The sequence below is a fragment of the Globicephala melas genome, chromosome 12 (assembly GCF_963455315.2).
Source record: "Globicephala melas chromosome 12, mGloMel1.2, whole genome shotgun sequence".
In the NCBI taxonomy this organism is placed as follows: domain Eukaryota; kingdom Metazoa; phylum Chordata; class Mammalia; order Artiodactyla; family Delphinidae; genus Globicephala; species Globicephala melas.
Window position 1 is genome coordinate 36099058 of NC_083325.1, and position 17186 is coordinate 36116243.

At 35.6% G+C, this 17186-nt stretch overlaps 1 protein-coding gene across 7 annotated transcripts in view; it reads left to right on the forward strand.

Moving 5' to 3' along the window:
- The window catches only part of PELI1 (pellino E3 ubiquitin protein ligase 1), a 149540-nt gene that overhangs the window by 91892 nt on the left and 40462 nt on the right, over positions 1–17186 (forward strand). Inside the window, exon 1 of one of the 7 annotated variants that reach the window (XM_060309570.2) lies at positions 13210–13288. The exons of the other annotated variants lie outside the window; for them this stretch is intronic. The gene's annotated coding sequence lies outside the window, so the exon portion shown is untranslated. Of the gene's footprint in view, positions 1–13209; positions 13289–17186 lie in introns of those variants that run through there. 7 annotated transcript variants of the gene reach the window in all.

Sequence of the window (17186 nt, forward strand, 5' to 3'; positions counted from 1 at the left end):
AAGAAGGAGTTAAAGAATTAATATGTAAAAGTCTTTGAAAAATGCCTGGCACTTATGATAAGCACTGCATACATGTTAAGATTATTACTTCTTATTATCTCAGGTTTACAGGAGAGGAAACTGACCAAACTGTACAGTTGGTCCAAGTCTCACACCTATTAAATGACAGTGCCAAGAGTCAACATAGACAGTCTGACTCCAGAACTCCCTTAACCACTCTATTTTACTTCATCTCAACTAATAAGAATTTATCTCATCCTTTTGCACACGGACTCCAAATTAATGGTCTCGTCGTGATCCTAAGAGTATTGTAATTCATTCCAGCAAACACACCTGGTGTTTAAAATGTAGAAGATCTAAAATATGCAGGTAACATTTCACTTCAGTAAGATATGAGAAGCACAAGGATATACATCTTAATTCCATTTTATTCCATGTGTATTTTTTGTTTTTTTCCCTTTCTTGTTAGCAGTTAAGTCACGAAAATCCCTAGAAAATGGAAGTACTAATTCTGTATTACTCTTAAGTGACTTCAGTTGTTGTCATTTACTTACTCTGTTAAATCCTCTTTAGCTAAAATTTTCAGAATGACTTGGGGGCTCAATAGCATGTTGTATCCACATAATATGCTTAAAATCAATAATTTTTACGATTTTTTTTTTTTTTTTCGGTACGCGGGCCTCTCACTGCTGTGGCCTCTCCCGTTGCGGAGCACAGGCTCCGGACGCGCAGGCCCAGCGGCCATGGCTCACGGGCCCAGCCGCTCCGCGGCATGTGGGATCCTCCCGGACCGGGGCACGAACCCGCGTCCCCTGCATCGGCAGGCGGACTCTCAACCACTGCGCCACCAGGGAAGCCCCAATTTTTATGATTTTGATTAACTGTTACCTCTTTTGAAATTATGTAGTGATTTGTCTGTTTTCAGAAGTCTAAGACATTTCAATTTCCCAAGAAATTTGTCTTTGAATTTTAATTTTATTGGCTGATTTTCAGATAAGAACTTTGATTTTAGCATTATACCTTTGTATTAGATTCTAGATGCAGTTGAATCTGCTTAATTTTATAAGCTTTAGTCTCTGACTCTCATTTAACTGTTTAGTAAAAAGCACATCTGGATATTATTTACAGTTTCTATAGAGGATTTACTACCCCCCTCCCCCCAATTACTTATTTCTTCTTTCCATTGTTGATTTTTTATTCTTATTCCTTTGCGGCAAAAAAAATTTTTTTTTTTATTAAGACAGTATAAAGGCAGAAGATATAAAGTCTTTGATAGTTTTTGAACTTAGCGGGGGTGGGGGGTTCTTGAGAAGGAGAGTGGATTTTGAAAAGCCAGAATCATCTATGGGGAAGAGTCTGTTCTTACCTTGTTTTTGGAACTGCATTTTATGACCTAGTGTATTTATCATTGGAAAACACTTAAAATAGTTATATCAGCTAAGACTCTATTTTTTACAGAAAACTCCATTCAAACTGGCTTAAGTAGGGGTGAGCCCAGGGGGCGGGGGAAGGAGATTTATAACGGTTTGTGTAAACTGGTCCAGGATAGGTGTGGCGTCAAGAATGGCTCCACCCAAGGCTCAAATAATGTCATCAAGACGCAATTTCTGTATGTTTCTTGGCACTGCTTCCTCAGTGTTAGCTTTGTTCTCCAGCCCTACATAAGCAAAAGATAACTTCAGTCCCTTCAGCCCCTAAATCCTTAGTTATGTATATCTGGAAAGATTAACCATCTTTTTCCTAGAAGTCCCAGCAAAAGTCTCACTGCATCTCATGGGCTCATAGTAGCCCACTTCCCTTGTAGCCAAGGGAATGTGAAGTTTGGATTGTCTGGGACAAAGCCATGTACCCAGCTATCGAGTTTGAGGGTGTAGTCAACTACAGACACACATAAACTATATGTATTTACAATAAGGGAATGAAGATATCATTATACCACCAGAAGAGTGAATGTTTTTTGAGCAGTGGAAAATAGATGTATTTTATAGTATCTTTTCCATTTTAAGAGTTAGCATTCAAAGACCAGTTTGATTTTTTTAATTTAGTATTTAGCGCTAATTTGGAATTTGTATAATTTCACTTCCAAATTACTGTTTAAAGCAGTATGTAAATGGGAATTGCTAGACTTTTCACCTCTGAAGAGCTTTGAGAATGTATCAAAATTTAAAATTTGGTGCTATGTTCACAAATACCATACTACTAATTTTCCTATTATCTATGGTAATCCAGTTTGTTGATAGCTAGTTCTTGGGATATAGGGCAGTGTCTTTATGGATTAACATCTTTTTCTAGGTTAACACTTCTTTAATGCCTTAAGCAGACTGGGCTCTTGGACCAAGAACTTCATAAAGAACCATAAAATCGAATATTCTGTCCTGGACACTCAGGGCCTTGGTGAGAGGAGGTGGAGTAAGGGGCTATAAGGGACACTAGTAAAGACATTACATATTGATTTCTATGATTGATTTTAGTCTGAAAATGAAAACTTGGTTCTTACTGAAAAAATAAGATACCCATTGTAGGGTTTTTCTTGCTTTTTAACATCAAAAATATGAAATGAAGTGGCAAGTGATATTTACATTTCAGTCTCTAATATAAGCATTTAGCTATCTCCTTCTAGTTCTTATGTTACATTAATATGTATATGAATGAGTACATCCATCCCCATAAGGCTTTAATATTCTATAGTCTCTAGGAAATTTTAGATTTTTTCTTTTAAATTTCTTGACACCCCAGAAATATTTATGCTTTATCCACCAAAATTAAAATGAAGACTCCAAAGGAATCTAATGTAAATGTATATTTAACATCATCTTTTCCTTTATTATTAAGTGCTGCAAAATGAGCACAACACTCTTTCTCTTGGGGGAGTTTTCAGCTTTAATAGGAGAGGAACACAAGGTCATACATAACTGTAATGCAAAGCTGGATATAAGGATAAGAGTTTAGGGGATGAGGAAAAATTTCCTGATTGGAGAAGGAATATCAAATGGGTCTTGAAACATTAACAGAATTTTTTTACAGGTAAATAGGGATAACATTAAAAGTTACTGTTTACTGAGCATTTATTATATATTCAGTTTCATTTTTGTCAAAAACGTGTGTTATATATGACATAGAGAAGGACAGCCGCAGCACTTTATACTTGGGAAGAAGTTGGAAAGAATTTGAATTACAGTGGATTTAAAAGACACATGGTTTAAAAATTAAAAATTGAAGTAATGGAGCTTATTGGGGCACATCAACTGGGGAGCTTTCTATTTCAGCCACCACAGTAACTCTTCCTAGTATAAATACTAGTTGAGAATCATTTCTAACAAAAATTACATTGTTTCTCTATAGGTAATCAATGATTTGAATAAAATCTTAATAGTACATACATTGCCTTAGGGGGTGCTAAATTAATGTTCTAACATTAGAGTCATTATTAAAGAAATCCCTGTAACGGTATATGGATAGCAGTATTACCAATTGTAGACTGTATTCTACATCTTCTAGAATCAGCAATATATTTATTTACGTGGTTTTTATATAGGTGTTAGTGCATTTTACAAATCTAGGATGGTTCATTTAAAGTGGATTTTCCACAATACAGTGTGACATTAAATGAGTGGTCTTAGAAAATTTATAAATGGTCTGAATATTTACTGAAGAACATTTTTATAATAAAAAAGGGAATAATATATTTCATGAATTATTAAGAATTTAAGTCTTAAAAAGAGCAATTAGACAAAACCTATTCGAATGATTATAATTGCAGTTTATTGAATTATATGAAAAAGAGCCCAAATTAGTTTAAACAAATAAGATCTGAATCTGTGGTATTGTGTGCCTAGTATTTTTTTCATTGAATGTCAGGGGTATATTAAAGTGCCTACATTTATGTTTCTCTACAAAGGATTGTTCTGACAATAAGTTGAAGTCATTTTCACCATTTATTGCTGTCTAAAAATTTCCCTTGACTTCACATTTTGTTCTGAATGTCTTGGTTTCTTTCCTCCACCTACACAATATTGAAGGCAAGTGAAGCAAGAGTTGCAATATGAATTTGAGAACCCTGGCTTTCTTTTTTCCAAAACGAAATACACCTTTATTATAAGATTGCTTTTTATTGCTACCAAAAAAAGGGCTTTTTGGCAAGTGTTCAGTAAATGTGTGAATAACCTAATTGATTTAGTGGAATGAATAGAAAGCTTTGCTATTTGTCTTTGTAGATACTTGGCTCAGTAAACACAGTGATAGACCAAATGCTATATAGTCAAAGGTAAAAACAAAACCAAAAAACTCCAAAGGCCCTCCAAACTTACATATCCAAATAGCAATTTCTTGTCTATGTCAGGGCCTTCAAAGAGAAAGAGCAATATGTTAATTAAATCTTATTTCTATTATGAAAAATAATCATGTTAATGCACATAAAACTCAGTGCTTTGACAGATGTTAATATGTGAAAATATTGATAGAGGAGATCCTCTTTAAGAATTGTAAGCTGTATGAAATTCAAAGATATGTGTGGAAATTTAAACATACTATCATATACTCTGCAATAAAACTCCAGTAAAGGCAGGAAGCATAATTAGGACAAACAATTAAAGATAACAATAGAAGCAAATTAAGAATTTTATAAAACTCATTATAGGTGTCATATTAGTTCAACTCAGTCTGTAACTCTGGTTAAAAATGAAAAATTTTAGGTCCTGTAAAAAAAGAAATTCTGTAGTGGGAGAGGAAAAAAGAAAGAAATGGTGGTGGCAATTAAAATGTATACGGTACTTTTAAAAAGTACATTTACAAATCTGATCGCTTAGTTTTAAAAGCGTAGACGTGTATAGTGTATAACTTTATTTCCTTATAAGACCATTATATGGTTAAAATAGGAAATCTCAGAAGAATTCTAGGGGGAAAAGGTGTTTTCCCTAATTTTAATGACTCCTTTAAGATAAGAATGTTTTTCATTTAATCTTCGTATCTATAACTCCTGGCACAGTACCTGACCCATAGTAGGTACTTCATAAATGTTTACAGAACTAACCTTAACTTTAGAAATTTCAGGATAGACAGTGTTATTTTTCTGGCCTTTAAAACTGTACTCTCCCCCAGCCCCCCACCACACACACACACACCTTTGTATGTCAGTTTTGATACAAATAGGTTTTCAGTTTTGAATGTGAAGAAAACATGTTTTTCATCTACCCAATCTTAGCTTGAACTGAAATTACTTAAAAGGGACCTCGAGGGCTTCTCTGGTGGCACGGTGGTTGGGAGTCCGCCTGCCGATGCGGGGGACGCGGGTTCGTGCCCCGGTCCAGGGGGATCCCACGTGCTGCGGAGCGGCTGCGCCCGTGAGCCACGGCCGCTGAGCCTGCGCGTCCGGACCCTGTGATCCGCAGCGGGAGAGGCCACAGCAGTGGGAGGCCCGCGTACCGTAAAAAAAAAAAAAAAAAAAGAAGGGAACTCGATTTATCAGCATTCCTTCTTTTCAGGTATCTGGTGTACGAAATATAGATTCTAAACCATAGGGATGGGAAGAATCTGGTTTTAACTGAGGTGACTGATGGGAAAAAAGTCAATAAACTAAGATGGAGAACCAGTTGGAAAAAAGGATCTCTTCCTGTTTAGTGGTCATTCCTAACAAATGTAATTAGAGGGAAGCTAAATTCTGACTTTCAAATGTTAACTGAGGCAACAACCTAGATTTTCCAGGTTAGTTCCAATTTCAGGTACAAAATTACTTTGACAACAAGGAAAAGAACTATGGTTAGCAAAATTGCAGTTGTTGCAGTCAAGTTCTGGTTGGAAATACAGTTCGAGAAAAACAGTTAAAGCAGCATTAAATGAATATACTTTTAACACGATGAAGTTCCAAAAGGCATCCACTTCCAATTCATCAGTGTTAAAAACCTGAAAGAAACATTGCTGTGATGCTCATAATCTACTAAAGCATAGTCTCCAAACAAACTTATACAGAATCATACTCTGAAAAGTTTTCAAACCAACTTTTAATGGCTTGAAATTGGATGAGTTTTGTGCTTTTGTTCTCCCATGTTTTATTGTTATTATTTAATAAATATCAGCAAAAGGGTTATGTAACAACCTGGGCTTTTGCAAGTTAATATGCTTTAAGAGAATGTTTTTTCTGGTCTTGGTAGTCTGTCCACTATTGAAAAAATACAGTGTAAAGAGATTTTATCTATTGTCAAGATATAAAGAGGAATCAATAATTGTTGTCATACTTTTTCTTTATGCTGAACTGAATTTTTTAAACTGAGGTTTTATTGTACAAATATTAAAAATCATAACGGATGAGTGATTTCTTTAGTTTCCTTCCAATCTACCCCACCCAGCTTCTCATTCTTACAGGTAAACTGATCCTTGGTCAGGTTTGTCAGTTCTGGTTTGTCAGTTTTTCTGGTTTGTCAGTTTGTCAGTACTGGTTCTCAGTACCTAAAAATATGAAAACCATATCCAACATCAAACAGATTCCTTTTGATCAGTTTGGCCTGGCTAGTTTTAAAAAGTTTAATAAGCATCTTTCAGCTTTATATACAGGTTCGTACTTTATTTACATACTTGCCTTCCAGAAACATGTATGCAACTAATCTCACTTAGGGAGAGAGCCACATTACTAATCTGTTCTTGATCCATCAACCTGTGAAAAAGGAAAGGTACAAATCCATCCCTGTGTGGTGACCCCAAGGGTCTCCTGCCTTCCTTGGGGAAGGAGCTTTACCTCTGGGAGAAATTGAATATTAACATACACAAATGCTGAGGGAGTGCACACCAGCCTTCTGTATTCATCAATATAGATTTTCATAAATAGTAAAAAATTGTGAGGAGAAGCAGTAATTAGAAAAGGAGCCATGCTGCTTGTGTCCTTGTGGGCTTTCTATGGCTTACATCATCCATTTCATCTTAATGAATTGGCATATATTTCCCTCTTCAGATTAACTTCTCTTATATCAGTTTAATCTGTTTGGAAAGATAACTCTTTCTTTGAGATGACTTCCCGAGAATGCCCAAAATGAATTTTATGTGTCTACTACAGCCTATATTTTGGGTCAGACTATCCCAACATTCTACCCAAATTTGGCAAAAACCCATTTTACCATAATGTAGTAATAAGCAGACTAAAAAATTTAATTTGAAATATATAATTATTTTTATCCTAGACATTGTGGCCAGACATCTTTTGGCCCTGTCTTGATTGATTGGTTGACTTTTGCTGTGTAGAATGATAGACAGGATGTGTGTTTAAACTCAGATGTCAGCTTTTGCCACTTAGTTTCGAAATGACCTTGAGCAAATTATTTTGCCTGATTTCCTCATCTGTCATAAGACAGTTGTAAAGATTGAGTTTAACAAATGTAAAGTTCTTACTAGCTACATAGTAGGTAATACAAGTTTGTTTTCTTCCTTTTCTGAAAGCTTTATTTAAAGACTTTGGACTAACTCCAGAGTAAGTTCAATCTCTACCCAGACTCTTAAGGCCCACTATATCAGGCACTTCTTTACCTTTCAGCTCCATCTCATTCAGTACATTTATCAATGCTTGCTGATACAGTCACTGAGCTTACAGAAGGTTACATGGTCCCTGATTTCCAGGCTTACTGTTTATTGGTCTCCTAACCAAACCCTTCACTCCTGGGAACCTACCCTTTCCTGAGCACACAATACATTTTTTCCGCTTGCCTTTTTTAATCTTGATGCAAGTTGTTTCTCCCACCTGAAATGCCTTTTCCCCACTTACCAGAATCTAGACTGTCTCCCAAGGCCCAGCTCAAATACCCCTCTTTCTATGAAGCTTTCCCTGGGTCCTCTTACACCAAAGTGGTAACACTTTTCTTTGAAGTCTTACCTTATCTATTGTCTTTTGTTTTAATTGGGTACCTGTCCTTTACTGATTTGGGTTAGTCTGACTGATTTACACCTTTGTTTTCGTAACTATCAGTAAATGAGAGGTAGTATAGGGAATCATACCTTTTGCATTAGTTTGAATACTATTGCTTCTGGCATTGTAGTGAATGCTCAATAATATGTTGGATTAGTAATTGCATTATTAGACTCTAGATGTGACTCTAGATGTGAAAGTAAGGAGACCACAGGCCTCAGTTTGAAAATTACTCAAACATCTAAGTTGATTAAAGTGCAAGGAAGCCCATAATTGCTGTTGTTAGTAGAAGAAATCATCAATAAGCATTTAATGGAATCTAGAATATTGAGAGAAGGGTGACTCTTCATAATCCTGTTGTGGAGAGATACCATCATCTGGTAACCTAGATATTAATTTTCTAACTGTTTTCAGCTATTTAGCCAAATAAGACTATAAGCTGTTTAATACTTTAAATATTTAAATAATACTTCCCTGTATAGTAAACTGGTAAACGTTAAGTGTTTTCCTGAGTTGTGTGAGCCATTCTAGTAAATTATGGAGCATGAAGAGGTAGTCATGGGAACCCACAATTTATAGCAGAATTAAGGGTTGCCTGGGATTTGCAGCTGGCATCTGAAATGGGGCCCTTCTGTAGGACTGAGTCCTTTAACTTGTGGGATCTGAGCTTACTCCAGGTAGTGTCAGAATTAAATTGAATTCTTGGACACCCAGCTGGTGTCAGAGAATTGATGAGTTGGTTGGTGTTAGAGGAAACACCCGTCACTCGAACTCGCTGAAGGTGATGTAAGATGTCAGCAAAACCAAACCAAAAAAAAAAGGCAAAAAACCTGTGTCTACAATTGAAGGTAGATTGAAACAGAATGTGAAATTAGAAACTCCAAGCCTAATTGTGAATTTTGAGATTCCTGGTACAAAAAGCAGGTGGTTTGGGAAAGTCTTCAACTCTGTTTGTGAAAACTTGTATATCTTGTAGAATGTTCAAATGATTGTTTCCCTCAGTTTCTGTGGTTCAGGAAATAGCAAGTTCAAGAGCAGTATTTGAATTCCAGGTGCATGCCAGCATCCAGTGATCTTGAGTTTATGGCAGGTTTTTTTGTTTTTTTTTAATGTGGTAATGCTTTCTTTCTCTCTTTGTCATTATAATAGCTTCATTAAGATGTAATTTATATACCATACAGTTTAACCAACGTAAAATATATACTTCAGTGGTTTTTAGTATAGTCATGGAGTTGTGCAACCATCATCACAGTCAATTTTGGAACATTTTCATCACCTGAAAAAGAAACCCCATAGCATTTAGCCATCACCCCTTCCCAGCCACACCCCCATCCCAGCCCTAGGCAACCATTAATCATACTTTTTGTCTCTGGATTTGACTACTCTGGACATTTCAAATAAATGAAATTGTAATATGTAATCCTTTGTGGTTGCCTTCTTTCTCTTAGCATAATGTTTTCAAAGTTCATCCATGTTGTAGCATGTATTAGTATATTATTCCATTTTATTGCCAAATAACATTCAGTTGTATGGATGTGCCACGTTCTATTTATCCATTCATCAGTTGTTGGACATTTGGGTTGTTTCTACTTCTTGGCTATTAAGAATAATCCTACTATGAACATTCATGCAGAAGTCTTTGGACATATGTTTTCATTTCTCTTGAATATATACCTAGGAGTGGAATTCCTGGGTCATATGATAACCTTGTGTTTAATCTCTTGAGGAATTGCCGGACTGTTTTCCAAAGTGACTGCACTTTTTACTTTCCTACCAGCAGTGATTTTGATTTTGAATTTTCCACATCCTTGACAATATTTCTTTTATGGATGATAGCCATCCTAGTGGGTGTGAAATGGTATCTCATTATGGTTTTGATTTACCTTTCCCTAATGGCTATTGATGTTGAGCATTCTTTTTTTCCTGTAGTCATTGGTCATTTGTATGTCTTTGGAGAAGTCTTTTTTCAGATTCCCTTACCAAATTTTAGTTAGATTATTTATATTTTTATTATTTAATTACGAGAGTTCTTTATATATCTGTACCTGGATATAGATATATACCATTCTGTGGGTTATCTAATGCAGTGCTTTTGATATCTAGACTTCTTTGGTTTGTTTAGGGAGACTTCCAGGTTAGCAAAGCCGACAAAGCGGGAGTGTGACCAGTTCGGGGAGGCATGACCCATCTGGTGAGCAAAAAGAAAGAAATCTCCATGGTATGCACATCATCAAACTTTTATTTGTCTAATTTTCAGCTTTTTCTTTATGGTATAAAGTAACAACACACAGCAAAGAATAGAGCTAAAGGTAAATACTTGGCCATCTCATGTGATAGTACTATGGTACAAGGTGTGAGTTACTTGTTAGCTGCCTGCTCTGTTCTTTAGTGTTTGTAGTATTGCCTCCAAAACTAATGAAACAACCTAACAGAAGTCAAAAGATCTATTAGCTGGTTCCACTACTTAGTCCTATGACTTAATCAAATACCTTACCCTCTCTGGTTGTAGATTTTCCTCATCTATAAAATGAGGGAATTGAAAATTGAGTAAGCTGAGAGGATATTCGTTAGGGTTCTTTCCAGCTTTAATAAGTGGTTATATGATACAGTAATACCAGTGACGTTTTTCTTCTTCTTCCTGCCCCTAAACAAGGAAGACATGCCTTGTTGAAAAATCTTAGGCCCCAAATACCTTTTCCTCAAAAGGATGAGAGTTAGATGCATTTGGCAAGTAAAAAACTAGGCACATGTAGATATTCAGTAAACGCTTATTGGGGAATAGCCAAGGCCATCTATGTGAATTTGCCTTATGGGTTAGAGGAACATGACATAGCTGTCACCGGTGAGGTGGAACTAAAGGATGAAATAATTTATAAGCCTGCTGTGGGTGTGGCTAGAGGTAAAGGGACTATAGGAGGAATGAGTCCTTGATTGCATCCTCAGAAGTATTCAGAGATCATTAGGGGAGAAGCAAGCTCTCAGAGGTCAGTTGTGTCCAAAGGTAAAATCAAAACCTAAACTACAACACATAAGAAAAATAGGACATGAGAAAAGAAACATCTGAAAAAGGCATAGAAATTGTGAGGTAAGTATACTTTGTTTTGTTTAGTTTTCTTCTGGATTGATTTTTTAAAGTTTTCAGGGTACTGAAAGTTTTTTGTTGGTCTCTGAGCCCAACTGAGATAAGTGCCAGAAGTTCAGATATTGTAGGTGAGGACAAGGAAGTTTGACACCTGTAAGCCAAGGCAGATATGGAAGAAGAGTGGGGGAAAGGTCATTGAGATTAAGGTCCATCTGCCAGAGTTTGGTAACTTTGATTCCTACCAGCCAACAAAGCTACTTAATGTTTTATTTTTGTATTTGACTGGCTTCCATGATGTTATTTAATCAGACATCATTGTAAATAAATTGCATGTGAAAAGAAAAAAAAAAACAGGTAACTAGTCAATTCAAATTGGGAAAGAAAAACTTAAAAATTTAATTCTAGCCCTTTTCCCTTATGAATATGGGTCTTTGTCCCATTTAAAAATTGCTCATCATACTCACTTAGTAAATAGGGAGGTTTTGTCCTTAATGTTTTCTTAGAGCTCTTTAAGAAAAATATATTCCTTCAGGAGATTAGTTGGTATAAACACAGAGCTTGAAATATGTAAGGAATTTTTATACTCTTAATGCTCTACTTTTAATCATTAAGGTAAGTCATTATGACAGTATATGAGCTATTGATATATTGACTGCCTTAGGAGTTGAGCAAGAAATACAGTCCCAAAATTGAGGTCAATATATTGGTCTAAAGAATGGCAGGTCCTCAGGTTTTGTTGTTGGAATCAAGTTTAAGGCATAGTCAATAACAACTACATTCTGTTTAGTATAAGTATTGGACCTGTCATGTCCGGCTACTTGAGCAGTTTCATCAGCCTAGAAGCACATGACATGGCAGGATCACCAAATAGCAATATGTTAGAATATGCCCAGGTCATTTTTACAAATAGGTTTCCTGAACTGAACATGTATCTACATTGGACAAAAGCAGACTACCTGAGCAGATTTACTTTACAGTAACCTAAGTGGGCCTGCTGCCAGCAGAATGAGCAAAAGAAACAGTATGCAGATTTACACAAGAATAGCTTCAGGGGATGTGACACAGTTATGGAATGCTGGGTAGCAACAGAAGTAGACTTGTAGCTATAAGCTAGAAGAGGGTTCATTTTGTGACAAGATATTATTAGACCTAGGGCTACCAAAAGTATTTTTGTGTAAGAGCATACGCCCCCTAGACTCAAGCTGAACAACAGTTTAGTGGGTGAGGAGTATAGATGGTTTGCATATGCAGCTTATTGAACAGGTATGGAGCAGAATTTGCTCTTGTGACTTAATTTAGCATGCTTAAAAAAACTTAAATGTAATTAAGCACAAAACAGGTTCACCTTTGTGTAGAGGAATATACAAGTTACATGTATAACCCTTCACCATAAGGAAACACATTTCTTAAGAAAAGGTACAGGGGAATTGGGAGAAGCAGGCAGTAACTCCTCAAATGAAGCTTATGAGTAGGATGATCTAAAAGCAGCTTAAGTCAGTAAGTCAGGTGCCTTCAGTAGCTATTTGGTGAAACTTGTACAATCCCAACTCCCTCTGGATACTGCTATCATTTCTCCATGTTTATGAACACCCAGTGAATCTATTTTAAAGTATAAAGCTGGAAATAGACAAGCATGATCAATTAAAAATATGATTGAATGTTCACCTGTTCTTAAGCCTGGGATAATGTAGTTTTTTATAACAAGACCAAAAAAATCTGCTTCATTTGATAGTTCTAAAAGGGTACTCTTTCTTTACATATGAGTGGTATTGATTCTTCAGTTTTTTTTAAATGGAGTGTTTCTTTCTTAACAGATGGAGTATTATACTAAATCTGTTAAAATAGACTATTACTCTTATCATGAAAACATAGTTCAGTATCTTAGTTATATTTCCAACATTTTTAGAGAGCATTTATGTAGTTAATTCAGTCAGCCTTTTAAGAAATAGAATACTCCCTTTTGAGGTACCTTATTCCATAACTTGAAATTCAGCCAGTGTTAAAAATTGTTCCGTGCTTTCCTCTTACTTCCGTTTCTTCCCTTTTGGGACGCAGACTTCCTTAGGGAGGAGGGAGGAGGGAGGAGAAGTGAATTCTCAATTCAGCCAATAGAATCTAAAATTATATAGTGTTTACCTATTTTGCATAACACAGGCCCACCCACATATATTATGAAGGTGCTTAAGTGAAAACACTGAGCAAACTGCTATTCTGTGTGTGATTCCAAGTGTAATTGGAAGGTGCTTTAGTACTATCTGGATTTTATCCTCTGGTGAGAAGGTTGTTTATCTAACTTGTGATAATAGCAATGGAATAAAGAGGTAGGTGTTCTGTGGCTTAATTTTAAGTGTCACATTGTCAGTGCTTGGGTTAAAGGTAGGGTTGTAAAAGGAATGATTTGAATTATCAGATGGTTTATATTTAATTTTTTCACATTTTTTTCACATTCAGTTTTAGAAGTATGTTATGTATAAATTATATTTCCTTCCCTCTTAGAAAAAGGGTTGAATAAATCTCAGGCTCCAAGGATTTTGTGTTTTTAGGGAGGTTTAGACTATTAATCTTAACCTCTTATTAGTCTTTAAGAAAGCGTAAGGCAAATAACTACAGGGGTTTATTGCCTTTTGACTGTTGGTCAGCAGAAAACTGAAAACTCTTCATTTGCAGTATTTTTCCAATCCAAGCTACAGTATTTAGTTTTTAACATGCTTTGGAACTCAGTGTTGTCCATTGTTTTCTTTTGAATTATTACATTTGAGAATTACGTCGCCCTCTGAAGGAAATCGTTTGGTAGCCAGAATGATGGTGCTGTCATTGTACTTTGGTTAGTTGTTGACAGTTTATTCAGAATCTAGTTTTTTGACCATAAATCTCCTGAGGTCCTCTCAAAGAGATCTAGGCCTTTGAGATAACTACAGTTTACTATTTAAACATTTTTATAAGGTAGGGAAAATTTATAAAGAATTTATGGAAATATTGAGAGTCTTGCTTTATAAGAATTTTAGGTAATGTCTCTACCTGAATGTTTTGTTGTTCTTCTCTGATGTGGTAGGAAGAGATTTAATAATTTTAGATCTGATGATTGATTGGGGGGGGGCGCGGCGAGTAAGGCTCTTTCTGCTAGAAGATGAACAGTTATAAGTTCCCAGCAGTGTTCTTTTCTGAAGCATTTTATTTTCATTAAAAGAAAAGGTATAACTAAGATTTTTTAAATTGAAAATTCATGAAAAAACTGAACGTTTGCTAGAATACTGACATGCTGCCCAGTAATATGTATTCATTTTTTTAATCAAATATTCTAATCTATTCGTGAGGGGGAAGTATTCATTCTTTTGTGTATGTATACAAGTCAGCAACAATAGAAAAGTTGCAAATTAGAAGGAAAATTTGATCGTAAGTTACCTAATCCGGGTATTTGTAATGTGATACTGTAACAATAATCAGAGTGGAAAGAGGAAATTTATAGAAATATCCAAGCTATATGTATGTATTATTTTCCTGATAAAGAGTTAAATAGGAATACCATACTGAGTGATTTAAAATATTCACTCCGCTAAAAAATAGATGTTCTTAGCCTCCCACACACAATGTCTCTAAATTACTGCTATAAAAATTTATGGGGAAAACATTATGATTTGGTCAAAGAAAGATCAGCTGCTGTTACTTTTGAGAACTTTTCATGAATCAAAGAAAAATTAAAACTCATAACGTGAAACTTTTGTTCATTAGTGAGATTATAATAGTTGTCATCTTTTAACAATGACTTCTCTCTATGGGTGGCTGATTTTACTGTTAGAAAAAATACTGGAGATTCATTTGTAATTTGAATTTTCAACTACATTTTTCTTTTCCTACTCCTTTTTAATAGAGCTTATAATGGAATTGTGAAGCTATAAAAGAGTTGAAGTTAACTTCCCTGTAAGAGCAAGAAATACATATACTAAATCTTATTTGATTTAGATGTAGTTTTTTCCACTATTGAGAATCAGTCACTTGTATAGCATTCAACCTTGAAACTAATTGCAATGATCTTTGAGGCTTTTGATTATATTTCAAGGTCTGTTATATATTATGAGCAGTAGAAAATTAGAACTTTCTACATGGTATCAAAGTTACCTACAAAGAACAGATTATAAACATTTGTTTAGATATTCAGAAATGAAGATGCATCTCTGAGGAAATAGTTAAATATTAAGTGATGAGGCAGCATCACCATAAGTTAACAGTTATTATCAAGACCAACTTTGTATGCCTAACTTAAATACATTTAACAAATACTTGATTTTTTTTTTTTTTTTTTTTTGCGATACGCGGGCCTCTCACTGTTGGGGCCCCTCCCTCTGCGGAGCACAGGCTCTGGACGCGCAGGCCCAGCGGCCATGGCTCACGGGCCTAGCCGCTCCGCGGCATGCGGGATCCTCCCAGACCGGGGCACGAACCCGTGTCCCCTGCATCGGCAAGCGGACTCTCAACCACTGCGCCACCAGGGAAGCCCCTGATTTTTTTTATTTTAACATGGCATTAGAACCTTGAAAATCACTGGTTTAACTCTCACAGTTTTAATAATTTTAAGAGACTCAAAATTCTGTGACTTGGATATTTTGTGAGTGAATCAAGCAGATGACCCAACATACAAATCTCCGTGCAGCTTTGTTGTTCGCATTCAGTTCTAGTGACAAATCATATGAGGTGTGGAAAATATTGCCCCCAGTTTTTAGATGGAAGACTATGTGTTACAGGACTGGTTTGTAGGTTTGAGAATTCGTGAAGGACCATTGATAGAGCCCTTATGACTGTCAGGGGCCAGAGTTCTCAGGGTTGGCCCTAGGCAATCATAGCTTAGTCCTTCACAAGTCTCTCTTTAGTTTGAAGAACGCAGTATCATAATGAAATAATTAGTGAATAATTCAGGAAAGTATTTGACTTTTTATTTCTTGAAAATAAAATTTTCAAAATTTTATTTTAAATGAAATCTGTCAAAATTACCCAGGGCTGATGCTTCCCAACTCTTCTTTCTTCCAGCTCCCCCTTCTGTTCCCTTTTATATACTCTTTAAGACCAGGATTAATGTGTGTAGGTGGCTAGAACTCAAATTCAAATACTGTTAGAGATTTCAGTGTAGAGCATTAATTCAGAAGCTATGATATAATTCCATATACAAAGTGTTTTCTAATGATGCCACCTAGAGCATTCAATAGTAAATTGCCCTTATGTCTTACCTTTTTAAAAAAGAAAAACCTGTGAAGCATGATTCTGCCAAATTCAGATCAGTATGCATCACTTTTGTTCAGGTATCACTCAGTCCAATGAGTGGCCGCAGTTGTGTAGTAACAACTTTCTTCACCAAAGAGGCTGTGGATGGGGCAGTTTCATATCAGAGAAAGAACATGAGACCAGACACTGACTTGACAGGGCCAGCATAAATGGAAATCTTGAACCTTTAGGTTGTGAGAGGGCTGAAAGGAAGCAAACTTTGAATCATGAATGCATTTTTTAAATTAAATTTTTTGTTTTTAAATTTTTATTGAATTTGGAGGGCTATTTTGTTTTCTATTTTTATTATCTTTTTGTTTTTAATTTTTATTTTGAAATAATTTTAGCCTTACAGAAAAATTGGAAAAATAATGCAGTGAGTTTACATATACCCTTTACTCAGCTTCCTCTAATGTTGACAATCTATATAACCAGAGTATATTTATCAAAACCAGGAAATTAATATTGGTATAATATTGTTCACTAAACGATAGGACATATTCAAATGCCAGTTTTCCACTAATGTCCTTTTTCTGTTCCAGGATCCAATTCCTGATTCCATATCCCATGTTGTTGCATCTCCTTAATCTCCAATCTGGGACTTTCTTAGTCTTCCCTTGTTTTTCATGACCTTGGCACTTTGAGTACTGATAGTTATTTTGTAGAATGTCTGTTAATTTGGATTCGTCTCATGTGTTCTCCTGATTAGATCCAGGTTATACAATTTTTGGCAGCATAACCACCGAAGTGATGTGGCTTTAGTGCATCATAATCAGGGAATACATGCTATCAAAATGTTTTATTACAGATAATGTTAACCTTGATCAGTTAGTTAAGATGGTGTCTCCCAGGTTGCTCCCACTGTGAAGTTACTATTTTCTCCTTTATAATTAATAAGTACCTTGGGGTAGGTACTTTGAGGCTATTGTTGTTGCCTTTTTAAAATGCGTGTAATTTGGTCAGTGT